This window comes from Haemorhous mexicanus, chromosome 3 (genome assembly GCF_027477595.1).
Source record: "Haemorhous mexicanus isolate bHaeMex1 chromosome 3, bHaeMex1.pri, whole genome shotgun sequence".
In the NCBI taxonomy this organism is placed as follows: domain Eukaryota; kingdom Metazoa; phylum Chordata; class Aves; order Passeriformes; family Fringillidae; genus Haemorhous; species Haemorhous mexicanus.
In genome coordinates this window covers 57,164,098-57,179,348 of record NC_082343.1, presented here as the reverse complement: position 1 = coordinate 57,179,348, position 15,251 = coordinate 57,164,098, and the positions used below count along the sequence as shown (strand labels likewise).

Sequence of the window (15,251 nt, the reverse complement as noted above, 5' to 3'; positions counted from 1 at the left end):
AAAAGGCATCAGATTTGCAACTACCTTGTTTTGAGAAACCTCATGGAAGACCTTTGTATGACTGCTAACAAGCAAAAGTTACGTAATAAGATGGAGTCAGACTTTTCTCTGTCTGTTACTGTCACAGCATATGATGACCTGAGGTCACTGGCATTTCAGCCACCAAAGGCAATGTTCAGGTGCTAAACTGATCTCTTCTGAACTGCAGGTGATGGCAGCAGTATTCTCACTGGCAAAGTTTATCTTGAACTAGCAAGAATATTCAATGCTGCATTTCCTTTTCTAACACTATTGCAGGATTTTTCTTACATTTCTCTATCTTTCTTTTCCCTGCATGTTTGTGTGGTGAATTCTTTGCAGTTCTCCCAGCATGTGTATGTACTTACTGATACCTCTTAAATTACTCCTTTGGGGCTCTAAGGTAATTAATTATCTCCTGGTATAGCACACTGTTCATTTACTGTGCACTGGGTTAATTTGCTGCTGTGCTTTAGTGCTGCCCTTCTGTAAACTAGTCCCCTCTTTTGAACTCTTTCCCCCTCTGGATTGCCTTTGCCTGGGGGTGTCCTTGTTTAGTCTCTGAAGCTGGCTGTGGCTGCATTCCCTGTGCTTCTCTAGCACTGGTCTGCTCTTTCCTTCCTAGGAATGATGAAATCTCTCATTTTATAATCACTTTGGTTTGATTTCCTTTTCATCACTAAATTCCAAAAAGTTCTACAAAACTAGAGTTAAAACTAGAACACCCTCCCATGTCTTTTATGGCCTGCCAAATTACTTCTTCAGCAAATACTTGAGTATGTTTTTCTTCAGGAGAAATAAAAGAGGTGTTTAATATCAAACTTTCTCCATATTCTAATTTTGAAAGTTTTCTGAGTTTTTGTATGCTTCCATGGAGGAGTTCTTTCATCCAAGAAGCCAACAGAAGACTGTTTCAAAGGTTGTCTTCAATTCTTGAAGTAACCAGGGGCATACTTTTATGACCTACAATCAAATCCTTTCTACAAACCAGTTGTCGCTGAAAAACACAGCCTGACCTCAGGAACCAAATATTATTTTAGAAAAATATTCTGCAGCTTTTTAAAATACAACTGGAAAATACTTCCTGAAGAAACTACAGGGGGATTCTGTGCCTCATCAGTATAATGGCAACCACAAAGTGATGAGATAGAATCAGCTGTTATGTCGTGTGTGTGTGTGTGTGTGTGTGTGTGTGTGTGTGTATATATATATATATATATATATATATATATATATATATATGTATATGCATGTATATATATCTCACACTACTCTTGGGACAGGTTGTCAACATGCAGCATAATACATATAATCTCTTCTGAGCTGTGACCAAAGCAGAGCTAAGACTGGCAGGTTCTTCTACAACCTATATAAATATTTAGAAGAGAGGTGAACAAGATCCATCTTATATTGGTACATCACACAGTGAGAGGATTGGTCAGTGAGTGTCAGAGTGAAAACTTTATGGTTATTCTGTCTCTTACAGGGCAGACTGAAGTCCTGCATCTGCAACCCTTTTTTCCTTTAGGGAAGTATCTCTGTGGTTCAGCTATTTGAACATGTTTCTTATTTTCTTTGTTTAAAAAATATTCTGGAATAGTTATTTCAGACCTCTGCAAATGGATGACAAATAGCCACATTTTAGTTAAACCAGAATGTTCTTTAAAACCATTTCTTACCCTGCTTTCAGTGCTATTTTAGTAGCTCTGTGGGTAACAACAGCATATTTCTTTCTTTGGAAGTTCCAAATATTAGAAATACTTTAGGGGAGTGATTTTGGTTCAGTTTGTATTCATACAGATAGGTTATATATCATGGGTGTTATGTAATGCCTGTAATTTAAGAGTCCACAATGAAAACAAAACATTTATTATATCCAGAGACATTTCCAGGGAGTGAATAACTATGATTAAGTGAATAGGCCATTAGCTACCACTATTACAGCTCAAATGCAGCTGAAATAGCATTTATTTGGTGGTAAAAAATATTTGGCAGCACTGCACTTGCAAAAAAAAACCCCAAAACTTTTCATTTGGAAAGTTCTCTACATTCCTAGTAATCTCCAAAGAAATGGTATTTAAAGGAACCAGACTCAGTTGTCCTAGGCTGTAACTGTACAAGAAATATACTAAGTATATAATTTAGGGAATGGTGCATTTTAACAATCTTATACCAACATATGTAAGAATTCAATAATCAAAGTAGCTGTGGGCATGAAGTTTTCTATGAATTGATTAAGCCTTCTCACTCAATTATCTCCATTGTATTGTACACGTTTACTTCTGGTGAGGTGCCTTTGTTCTCTGCAGTACTTACCTTTTCACAAGTATTTGGATCACTGAGGACATATGTTCTACAATTAGAGGAAAAAATACATACCTCTTCATTTTAGCAATATTACTAATGAAATAATGATAGCAAGATTTTTCTGTTAGTGATATGAGCCAAAGAGCCCAACCTAACAGATACTAAGTTACTTACAGTATTTTACTTTTTTTTTTTTTTTAATACTGTCTTGGTATTGAAATAGATTCTTCCTTTTTGTAGATCTTAAAAACCTTGTATTGCAATGGCTACTGAAAGCTTTGCTTACAATAAGAGAGTTTTCCTCTGTGATGAATTTTTGTTTAAAGCAAGAAACGGAGTATTTCTTCAAGGTAGCATTAAGGATCTTTAATATTAAATTTCATATTCTTGGCAGTTGAGTCTGATCAGAAATCAAAGATCTTCTGAAGTTTCTCTATCTTCTCTGTCGCAAACAACTTGCTAATGTATTTCATTATTTCTATAATGTCAGGTCTCTTCAGAAATGCTACTGGTAGTTACAGTAACAAGTTATTTTAGTAATTTGAAGAATATTTCTGGTTTAAATCCTTTGGTAAACAGGAATTATATGAATTTGGCTGTGTTGCTCTCTGGAGATCCTTGGCATCCAGAACAGGCTGCATTCCCCAGCTGACTGATTCTGATGGATAACTCTGTGGATTGAGTGGTCCGTGGTGGAGCTGAGGGTCAGACTCTAACTCTAGTGATTGTCTTTTTTTAGAAAAAAATACTGTCTCTTCACAACTGAAGTTGACATTTTTTCCTTATTTCTTGGAAAAAATAATGTCTTTTGACAATCGTACACTTCAAAAAGCTAAACATTTTGAAGGGTCTAATATTGAACTTTACAAGATTTTAGAAGTGGACATTTGCAAAAGAGATCATTTTAAAAGCAGAGATATCAAGAGAATGCAAGTACCAGTCTTTAAAAACAGATCAATCTTCGTCAGAGCTAATGGAGAATAATGGTGGTGGAGATGTTTCTTGATGTGGAGAGTTCAGAAACAAAATATGGGATCAGGTAAAATAGTAAGTTCTTGCTGATTGTGGCAATTGTTTATACAGAGCTATTCCCATTATTTTTTGCTAAGAGGCACATTACAATTTTTTTTGAGACAGATTGAAGCATGCCAAAAAGTCTAAAATGTAGTATGAGAGAAAGTTTAAAAAAAAAATAGCAGTTCATCCAGTTAACCTGCCAGCATGGACTTAATAGTAGTAAGTCACTGTGAGACCAGAGCAGTCTGTAGTCTTCAACAGATGAAGAGCCTTGGCAGTGCTCTGGAGCTCTGTCCCATAATGATTATTTGAGGTATTTTTTATGTATCGTGGCATTTGATTGGAATAACTGAAATGAATGAGCAGTAACACCAATGTAGATTGAGCCAATGTTTTCTAGAATTTGCAGAGAGGCAGCTGACTAGCAAATGGAGTTAATGATCTGAAACAAAATGACCTACAGGAAGATTATCTTTTGCCTATTTAATGCTGGACTGATCTACTGTCAACACAGAGACATTTATAGAATAACTAGAGTATTGAAGTAAGACACATTCTGTTTACATAATCTATAAATTTTAATTAAGTTGCCAAAATATTTTTAGTTCCAGGCCCAACAAGACAGAACCAGACTAGAATTACTGACTTTGTGATCAATAGCAGCTGAGGTCACAGAGGAACCACAAGTAATGGCAAATTATTACTTGGACCTAAAATAGGATTATTTAAGTCATTAATTAAAGCTAAATATTAATAATTGCATTTAAATGTAGACTGATATTTTCAAGCAATTTTTAGGATCTTTAAGAGAAGCTCCATGTTGTAAGGTTCACCTTTACTGGCTATTCATGCATTTCTAATTCACCAGGGACATAATTCCTGTACTGCAGCAATTGGAAACAGTACTTCCACTGCAAAGTGAGAACTGTGAAGGGCATGTGGGGAAGCAGGCTAATGGTCACCAGTACGTGGCTAAGACCAGGCAGAAGATACAATTGTTAGATAGCAGAGTGCACAGAGGACACACATTCATTCTACAGATTGACAAAACAGATGGGTGGGTACCTTTCATCCAAAGGGGATGCTGCAAGATTGGGATGAAATTTAGTAGTACAAATATGAAGCTGGGTGTTCAATGAAGTAAAGTTTCTACAATTACTTTTTGGAGACAGCAGAACAAGTGAGAATAAAAAGGTATGTTTATTAGTTATGAGATATTTCTGAGCCATTGGTGCAGGTGCGTTAAAAAAAAAAAAAGGCAAAATGCTATCTTAGGACATATCTAGCAAGATTACTCCAACAGAGAAAGTGAAGTTATGAGTGTCTTAATCACAGAATCACTCAGGTTGGAAAAAGGCCTTTAAGTTCATCAAGTCCAACCATTAACCCAGCTCTGCCAAGTCCACTACTAAACCACGTCCCTAAGGACCAGTTCTACATGTCTTTTGAAATATCTCCAGGGATGAGGACTCAATTCACTGAGGGGCTTGTTCCAGTTCTTGACAACCCTTTTCATAAAGAAAATTTTCCTAAGATCTAATCTGAACCTTTCCTGGTACAACTTTAGGCCATTTCCTTTTGTCCTGTTGCTTGTTACTTGGGAGCAGAGACTCATTTGACCTGGCTACAACCTCCTTCCAAGGAGTTGAAAAGAGTGATGAGGTCCCCTCTGGGCCTCCTTCCTCCAGGCTAAACAACCCCAGCTCCCTTAGCCACTCCTCACAGGACTTGTGCTCCAGACCCTTCACCAGCTGGATGTGATCCAGCACCTCAGTGTACTTCTTATATTGAGGGACCCAGAACTGATCACAGCACTCGAGGTGCAGCCTCACCAGTGGCTCCAACACTTAGTCCTGGGGAATCCTGCTTGTGACTGGCCCCCAGCTGGTTGAACTCCATTCACCACCACTCTGGGCCCAGCCATCCAGCCAGTTTTTAACCCAGTGAATGGTGCAGGAACTCCTGTCCAAGCCAGGAGCAGCCAGTTTCTCCAGGAGAATGCTGTGGGAAATGATGTCAAAGTCCAGATGGACAATGAGAACAGACCTTACCTCATCCACTAAGCAGGCCATCTTGCCATGGAAGGAGTCAAAATTGGTCAAGTAATTCACAAAGCCACAGAGTCTGAACCTAATCCCCTGGTTGTCCTGTACATGCCATATGGCATGTACAGGCACTCAAGATGACCTGATCCATGACCTGCCCTGGGACCAAGGTCAGGCTGACAAACCTCTGGGTCCCTGGATTCTCCTTTCGATCCTTCTCATAGTTGGACATCACATTTGCCAACTTCCAGCCATCTGGGACCTCACTGGTAAGCCAGGACTAGTGATAAATGATGGGCAGTGTCTTGCTGAACACTTCTGCCAACACTTTCAGTGCCCTTGAATGGATCCCATCCAGCCCATAGACTTGTGTCTGTCTAAGGGGTGTAACAATTTCCCCTTGGATTAAGAGGCTTCATTCTGCTCCCTATCCCTGTCTTGCAGCTCAGGAGTCTGCGTACCCTGAGAACCACTGGTCTTTCTGTTAAAGACTGAGGCAAAGACATTAAGTACCTCAGCCTTTTCCTCATGCTTTGTGGCTATATTTCACCCCACATCCAGAAAAAGATGGAGTTTCTCCTTAAGAAGCATTTTTGTTGTCTTTTATAGCTGTAGCCAGATTAAGTTCTACTTGGGTTTGGGCACTTCTAATTTTCTGTCCACATAATCTCACAAGATCCCTGTAGTGATCTGGACTTCTCTGCCCCTTCTAAGGATTTTTCATTTTCTCCTGAATGCCAGCTGAAGCTTTCTGTTCAGCCAAGCCCATCTTGTTTCCTGGCAGCTTATCTTTTGAGATGTGGGGATGGCCTGCTCCTGCACCTTTAAGATGGTGGGGTTTTTTTGAAGAATGTCCAGCTTCCTGGATTCCTTTGCCCTTCACAACTGCCTTCCAAGGGACTCTGTCAACCAGTCTCCTAAACAGAACTTTGTAGGATAAAATGTCATCACTTGTGTTCCAGCAAGATTAAATCAAAAAGTGGAAGACACTGAGAAGCAAGCTAGGGAAAGAATAGGAAAGCCAAGAGGCAAGAGGATGCTAACAGACATTGACTTAACCCTATAAAAGGAAATTTGGGAAAGAGATTATGAATACAGTCTCTCTAACCACCTCCAAGAAGAGCACACCCAAAAAAAGAGAAAATATCCTTATTGTAAACGCAAACCTCACGATTATAAATTGATCATGAAAATGCAGGCTTCAAATCAGGAGAAAAATATTCTAGTCATCAGAGGAATGAACTCCAGGAACAGTAAGTAAAAAGATGTTAAAAAAAATTAGGATAGAGCTTGGCCAGTTAATGCAGTTAATGGAAATGAATGGGAGAGACCTTCATGCTGAGACTTTTCAAAGTAGTACCCCTACTTTGTACCCCCTCCTATTCCACATAGTAGAGGGCTATGGACTGTTTTTGCAGGCTCCAGAGTTTGCTGTCAGGGACCAGAAGTTCATAGGTATTCAGTTAAAATTAAAGTTAAAAAATTAGGAGACTTCAGTTGTGAGAGAGAAGAAAAATCCTGGGGGTTTGGTTTGTCTCAGGATTGCCACGAGCCATCAATGTGTTACAGCCCTGACAAACACCCAGAGAGGTGTAAGATCTTCCATTCCATTTCAGGGTAGGGTTACTGATTTGGGCTTCAGCTCACTTCCTCCATGCTGCTGGAAGCCCAGCCAGGAGTTACTGCTTTGAGAACAGTACAGGGAGCTGCTATGTCCTGCTGGCATACAATTTATTAGCCAATTCCAGCTGATACTCAGTGATTGTGCAATGGCTTTTTATTTGCCCATTTATAGGAACACATCAGCCCCACAACTGGGAGGCAGCAACATCCAATCCACCCTGTGACATCTTGGGTGAGAGAGGCTGCCGAGCACTTCCCTCCCAGTGGCTCACACCAGGGCAAAACAGCACTTTGGGACAACTTCTGTTCTCTGGGTCCCACCCTGACAGCAAACAGCTCCCTGAATCAGTCACAGGCACCTGCAGGCTGACCCAGCTCCTGCTAGCTGAAGAGATCCCGGTTATTTTAAGGCTTCTCCTGCAGGACTGATGCAGCCTGGCTGCAGTCACACTGTCGGTTCCCAGCTCTCCCACGGAAGCTGTGGCTGTTGTGGGGATGCTCTCTCTACGCCTGCCAGCTCTGGCACCAACCCACCCCGAGCTTGTCCTCACAGCTTCACAGCTTCAGCACATACCAAAAGGGTTGGCTTGAAGTGCCCCTGCTGTGTTTATGGATGTGCCTTTGCCTTGAAGCAAACCAGAAGCATTCCTGCAGTCAAGCTCAGCTGTGGAGAGATTAAGGCTGTTCTTCATTAACACCTTGAAGTGTTGTTTGCAGTTTCCAGCTCACACCATCTGCCATTCCCTAGCCACACCAATGAACACTGTTTGGCTTGAATGTAGATGAAGTGCTCTTGCAAGTATGTCAAGAGTTGGCTCATGATCAAGTTTCAGTCATGTTAGTGTGTAGGCATACCCCCAAACAAACTTAAATCTTTCTCTCCATCATGGCAAGGCAGAGCAGGATAACTGTGTCAGCCAGCAAAGCTGGAGGACAGTATATTTGGATGTTTCTTGTCATGCAAATGCCAAATATTCTAAAATTGTGCCTTCCAAGTTATGAGACTGGCTTTAAAATAGTATAATCTTAAAATAAAGGCTCTAGAAATGCCTTTCATCTTCTGCTTTTCTCAGATTCTTTTGAGCCTCTCAGCACCTAAAAATCACATTTTTTTACCTTTTCATCTATGAGCATAGAAAAATGAACTAAAATATGAAAACTCCTATTCATGCAGGAACAACTCTCTTCAGAAGGATAAGCTTTACAGAAAAACATCACATCCTGGAGCTCACTCTCTAGAGCTGATAACACTGGATTTGATAAAGCCAGGGACTGAATTGGCCAAAGGTTGCACAGCTGTAAGAATGATATAGTTCAGATTACAGAATTCTTGCTGACAGAAGATACATATGGAGTGAAAAACACCAATACAGATTACCTGAAAGGAAGGGAAGAAAGTAAAAAGGCCAGAGGCAGCTACAGTTGTTGTCTTGTGCAGTTCAGTACAAGCATCTTGAGTCACACACCAGGGAAACTGCTTCAAGGCTGTGAAATTCTTCCTTCAGCCCAGAACTCACCCACTCCCATAATAAGTTACTTGATGCCAGCCTGGATTTTGGAGGACTGGCAACTGGATTATCACTTGGTACCCTAATCAAGTTTTACCTACAGAATGCAGTGTGCCACTGGACTGTTCATTTCTAACTGATATCACATGCACCACCATATACAGTGCAGAAAATCTTTGAAAGTCCTTCAGATTTCTGAATTGTGTAAGGCAGGACTTTTTTCCAATGGTTTTAAATTGTTTTAAATTATACACTGCTTGTGTTTAAAGTATACACTCCTTTTTTAAGCAGATTCATGTGGTTATTAAACTAGCAAATTTTTGTTAATTTAAAAATACACTTCTAAATAGATTCTCTAGTTTTAGAGACTTTGTTAACCATTGTAATTAAGTATAGTTTAAATTTAGCACATTGTAACTTCATTTTAGTCTATCTCCAATAACTTGATGATATCAAGACTCAAAGGTATATTCTAACACTTAATATTTGCCCTTTAATTTGTTTAAAAATTAATTATAAGAACCTTTTGTATACAGATACAGAAATAACACAGCAGCTCAAATATTGAACATTACTGCAATTTCTTCCCCTAATACTCCTTAGCCTGAGTCATAGAAAACACTGACAATTTTCAAGTTTCATACTGCCTCTTCATAAATGATAGCACAATGTATACAAAACATCATATGACATTCCAAATGTTACTATTATCTTGATAGAGGCTTCTCTAACATCAGGGACAAGGGCTTCATAATTTAATTCAAGTATTGCAATGATCAGCATTCCCATAGTGTAAAGCTTAAGACATCTGACCTCAAGGAACAAACAGATTGAGATATGTCATTATCAGTAATCTAGTCTTTAACCCCAAACTTTCACTGAAATTTAAAGTCAGTTAAATTATGTAAGTTCTATGCTGCTTGCTAAAATGAGGAAATTTTGCACTTTCTATTAATCTCTATTTGATAACTGCAGTCTTAATTACACTGAGTGTTACTATTTTTCCCCCCGTCAGCCAACACACGAATGTTGCACTATTTAAAAACAGACTCCGGTTTCTCCTTTTGAAAAGAAGGCGTGGGACTCATCTCACTTTACTCTTGCAGTACATCTACACTGCAAAGCTGACTGCTCTGTCTCTGTAGCACAGAGTGAGCGCTGTGCAGTGCGAGTCACACACCCACACACCACTTGTGTTAGGCACTTAGGCAAGCATGGCACAAATTCTCCTGCCGTCACTGACTGGCTCCAGATAACTCTGGTTGGATACTTTTGCTTGCCATGGATTGCAAAGAGAACAATGATGATCTTTTAAGGCAGGAGTCACCATGACATCTCTCCATGTCAACAAGCTATCAGCTTTTGTGGTCCTGAGCCCAACTGCTGCCTGGACTTTCAGTAATCCTCTGACTGAACAGTTTGTCTCTCTTTCCCTGTCACTGTTAGAAAAGTCTTGACTCTCAGAGATCCTAGCCCTTTTGACAAAAAGACAAAAGTAATTCTGGTATGTGTATGTCTAAAATTCTTGATAAAAACCCCTAAATCTCTGTAATTTATAACCCTAGAGCTATTCTCAGTAAGGAGCAGACATCTGCTTTGTCTCATTTTCAGGAGTTTTGACTTCCTGTAAAAAGCAGGCTTTTTGTGGGATTTCCTGTCTGCCTTGGCAGTCAGACAGCAGGCCGTACATCACGAGCAGTCAGGTTGGCTCACCTGTCCTTTATCCTATTTCCTTATTTTCCACTGGACAAAGGTGGAAGTATTTGTGTGTACTCTTTGTGCTGCTGTCTCTGTCACCACGTATTTTTCAGAGGAAGTCAGTGTCACTTTTCTTTCACTGGAAATCCAGCGGGATATAGCTCTAAATATCAAATCAAATTTTGTGTTAATTGAAGGTGGGCTTTGTGTTGTATTTCAGCTTCTGCTGGCCTCCAGTTCCTCCAGTCTAGAAGGAGCTGGGGACTCTGTTTCCACCTTGGAGAGCAAGTCATTTCGCATTTCCGAGTAGCACAGATGGCACAAACAAAATATATCATAGAGTGAAAAGTAGAAGAGATCTGCTAATAATCCAAATTAGGTTAAGAAGAGTGATCTGTGCCTCCTGTATTTGTGGAATTGTCTTGTATCTCCATAAAGATTAATATAAATGATAACATTTTCTTTGCAAAGCTCAATATGACTGGTCCTGTTGGTCTCAGCAGTCTTTTTCAGTATATTTCTGATCAAGATATCTTTTGCAAGATAAACAGTAAACACTAATTTTGTGGTCTAGAGTTCTGTGAAGTTGTGCAACTGATTTGTTTCTAAACTGAAGTGGTATGTGTTTGTTATTTTCTCAGTGGAATGTTTAATTGATCAAAATTCAATTTTAAAAAGCTGTGAAACAATTCCATTAGTCTAAATTTAACATTATTTCAATAAAGCACATACTTCATAAAAGTAGCCATATAGGTGTGAAATCAATTGTTAGGAAGTCTGTGTTATCACTTAAAATCTTCTTTCCATAATGGTTCTATTTTTCTATTTTCAAAGTCCAAATAATTCTTCTTAAAATATGTTTGCTAGTATTAGCAGCTTTATTTAAACAAGACTGTATGGTAAAATATTTCAGTTGTTCCTATTCTTGTTTGCTAGGGAAACTGGGCTAGATTAAATTATCATTACGTGAGTACATAAATTATTTGGAAACCATATACAAAGAATAGTTCTCAATGATACTCCATTTAGTAGAGCTTTTCAAGTGTTTTCTCCTTGTTCCAGTAAAATTCAGTATTCTCACTGATGGCTTGGATGAAAGGTTAGAATGTACACTTAATAAATTCATTGAGCAAAACAAGCATTTTGGAAGTAAGGCGGTGGAAAATGACAAAGTAAAGATAAAGTATGCTGATGGTTAAAAATAGGTTATTGCAGGTATTGCATTCGTCAGGGCTGAGCAAAGAGATCTCTCACATCACCTGCTACCTCAATTCCTTTAGTGATTTCTATTTATGTGATAATTATATGAATAACAATTATACATAAAATAAGTATTTTGTGTAGCTCCAGAAAATTGCAGGGCATGTAACCAAAAACTTAGCACTGGTTTTGGAATTCATTACATGGCTTTTGTACTTACCTTAGATTGAAGCAATTATATTTCTTATCATTCTGCCCATGTCAGTACTGATTGAAAATTATGAGGATCTGATGGCTTTGTGAATGGTCTTTGTGAAATAAATATGTGAACATAGTCAAATGTCTGTGGTAGGATACAATGCATTCATATTCATAAGAAACTTTGGCTTTCAGCCTATTCACAGTCCATTGAAAAAGATGGACACCTTCTTGAGGTTACTGAGGGAGAGGGACAATCACATTCCAGAGGTACCTCTGCCTCTCCTTCTACATTTTCTGCAACAAATATATATTGGAGGTGTATTCTTAGTTTTTCCTATCTTAGTCTGCGATACTAAGCTTGATTTTCTTTGGACTTCACTGAGAGCTATCTGAAAAAATTGTAATTGTCAGAAAATCAGAATAGATAATGTAGAGGTCTGTTTTGACCTTTGGTTCTGTGAAGCCAATTCAGTGAGTCATTTATGAAGCTTTTATAGTTGTTACCAATACATAATGGACATGACCAATATGTGTTAGACATAGTTCTACAACAAACTCATATAAGCCACTTATTAACCTGTTGGATTCTTGCTCATTGTTTGTTAATCCTTTACTCTGTATCTTTTGTATAGTGTGTGAGAGAGACAATACAGGATTTTAATCCAGAAAATCTGCTATACAAAAATAATTTTTACAAGGATAATATTATACTGACATTTTAAAAGTACTAAGCTACTGGACATTTATTTTTTAGATACTGGTATGTTTAATCCTGGATAATGTTTAAGGAACCATACAGTATAAGGCCTTTCTCCCTCATAGGCATTGTGTGGCCAACAGAGACTGTAAACTTTATCCCAAATAATTTCCTAATGAGGCATTTACTATTGCATGGCTGAAAAAAATAAAAAAGTCTCATTTATAGGACTTTTTAAAAATTGGAATTAAACTCCAGCAACCAGTGATGACTAGTTATTGTTCCTTTTGTCAACAGGCAAGATGAAGGAAGTTCTGGCAGCTTACCATGTCCCGGGCTCTGCAGAGCTAAGTGAGAAGTGCGCCCAGTTCTAGCACACATCACATCCCATCGACCTTGGGTCTGGAGTGCCAGAAGGATCCCAGCGCTGCGCTCTGAGACGGCTCTGAGCACCTCAGTACCCCGTTCTTGACAGAACCCAGGGATGGCAATATTACACACCAGTATTACCTGTCTGGGGCAGGTTTAATTTTATAAATTAAAACAATAAACTCTATGAGTTTCTAGTCCATATTTGTGCTGTTGAGGATGATCTGCTCAGATGAACAGTTTTGCATCCATCGAAGAGACAGGTTCTTCTGCTGGACCAGAAGATGACAGTGGACTGTATATTGTAACTAATATCATTTGTAGCATCTCCTAGTGCAAATAATTGAAGAACAGGTGGCAAGAAAATCCTGCGGGGAATAAGACATGCTCTGTTTTGAACTACAGATTTTTTTTAAAGTTTTGGTTTTTTAAAGATAACCACTTTTAGATAACACTATGTGTGCAGTCTATGTGCAGCTCTTCACTGTGGCTATCTGTATTCCAGAGATGATGAATGCCTTGTAAGACACCTCAACCTTTTAAAAATTGTGATTAATCCTTAAATTATGAGGTTATAATGAAAAACTAGAAGGGAAAACTTCTAGGGCTTTTATTTGACTGGATGTCTCCAATTACATCCCATTACTTCTCCTAAAAGGAGAAGGAAAAGACAGGAAGTAGAAATTAAATACAAAACCCCCCGCATCGCATTTCTTCTTTTGGCATATGCACCTATCTAAATGTGTGTTTGATCTAATATCCACGGAGAGAGAAACAGCTAAAAGTTAGCTGAGTCATCACACAAAAGGTCTGTGGTTTTGGGCAGTATTTGCTAATTTTGTCTCTTGAATAGCTATAGAAAAGAAAGAATATGTATACGCCCCAACATATGTGAAAAGGACATACTTGCCATTCCTTTATTTATTTTTGCTCTTTCAAAAATTAAAGTGTCAGTTTTTTGGAATGCTGTAGTCTCTGGTCTCTTTACGTTTGTTTAGTGAGAGCCTTTCAGCAAAATCATTCCCATTACCGTGTAACTGCATGGTGACCACAGCTTTGGGCCTGTATAATAAAGATCTAAATTGAAATTTTTTTCTCATCATTTTCTCTATTTTTATGTTGTATCTGCAAGTCTTTAATTGGAGTCCTGCTCATCGCTATGCCTAGAAGATTTGGCAATATTTTTAGGAAGGAGTGTATTTGTGTGGTTGAACCTTGTTCTCCTTTGTATTATTATTTACAACAGATTAGAGGGCAGATACAAAAAGTTAACAAATCAAAAGAGATGCTTAAATTCAATTTGTACGTGATCCTCTGGGATAATAATGAGATCAGGCTCTTTGTATCCTAGATTTAAGACCATGCTCAAGTATTTGGCATCTGGTCTCTATTAATTAGTAATCCTGCAAAAGTATTGGAGGGAAAAGCTGATGAAAAGTTGAGTCTAAGCTGGCTTTGATTTGCTGTGTGTGATATATTGTGCTGAACACACAGCTGTGCTGTACAGCGCAATTCAAAAGCCAATCAGATTCTTTTTACTTCCTTCTTCTTATTTTCTTCTCCAAAGACAAAATTTTAAATTATAAAGATGTTCTTCATGTAGCAATTAAGTTTGTGTGAGCAAAAACTGTTCATGGCATTTCAAAAATGAATGCAGTCCTGACAAGGCAATCTTAGCCATGCTGCATTATAGCAGGGGTTTGTCCCATTATGGTTAGCTCATAGCAAATACCTGAACTCCTCTCAACAGAACACCTCTGACCTTCAAAATCTTTTATCTGGACATCACTATTATCCTGTATCTGACGTAGTTGCATATGGATGGTGGAGTGCTCACTGCAGTGGCATCCATACCAGTGCGTTTAAACAGAAATAGGGGCAGAGAGCAGCATCTCAGAGCTGCTGATCAATTTCAGCTAATCTGAGGCTGAGCTCCTGCTCACCTTCTGCCCTGCTCACACCTTCCCACGACTTCCCTCAAAGAGCTGCACACCTAAGAGGCTTCCTGGTGTGACTGAAAACATCCATGCGTAAGAGTTTAGCTCATGTGCCAGCTCTGACACCAGGGAGAGGGTGGGAAGGGACACCTTTTAATCAGCAGTTTAGTTTTAGGTTGGCTTACACTGATAGAGGACCCATGTCCTCAGGTGCCTCTGTGAATTAACTGATCTTATTACCTAAACTTTCTGTTTCAGGACATTGCTTCCCTATGGCTAAGAGGTGTTGCTTGATTCAGTGACACCACAAGGAAAATAAAGCACTGGAAAATCCTTAGAAAATAATATTAATGGTGTCTTTAAAACTACTTGTGCAGTGGCAGTATTTGTGGTACCAGAAAAATACAGTGCCACAGAATAAATATATTCTTGCCATTCAAATTACTCTGAATATCAAAATGTTTTCAGAAAAACAGAAGTGAAAGCTGTGGCCCATCACAGCAAGAAGGCAGCACAAACCCGCTCTGCTAGCAGACCCTGAGCTATTAATGAGGTTTATGCTCAGTATGTGGACAGCTGGACCCATCAAAACTGTACATGCTTGAGCTTGACCATGGGACGATTTGAATAT

General features: G+C 38.9%; 1 protein-coding gene across 1 annotated transcript in view; it reads left to right on the top strand.

The window, feature by feature from the left end:
* SCAF8 (SR-related CTD associated factor 8) overlaps nt 1-13,647 on the top strand; it is an 88,128-nt gene extending 74,481 nt beyond the window's left edge. The window contains exon 21 of the mRNA XM_059841935.1: nt 12,612-13,647. The gene's annotated coding sequence lies outside the window, so the exon portion shown is untranslated. The remainder of the gene's footprint in view (nt 1-12,611) is intronic.
* Nucleotides 13,648-15,251: the final 1,604 nt, after the last annotated feature.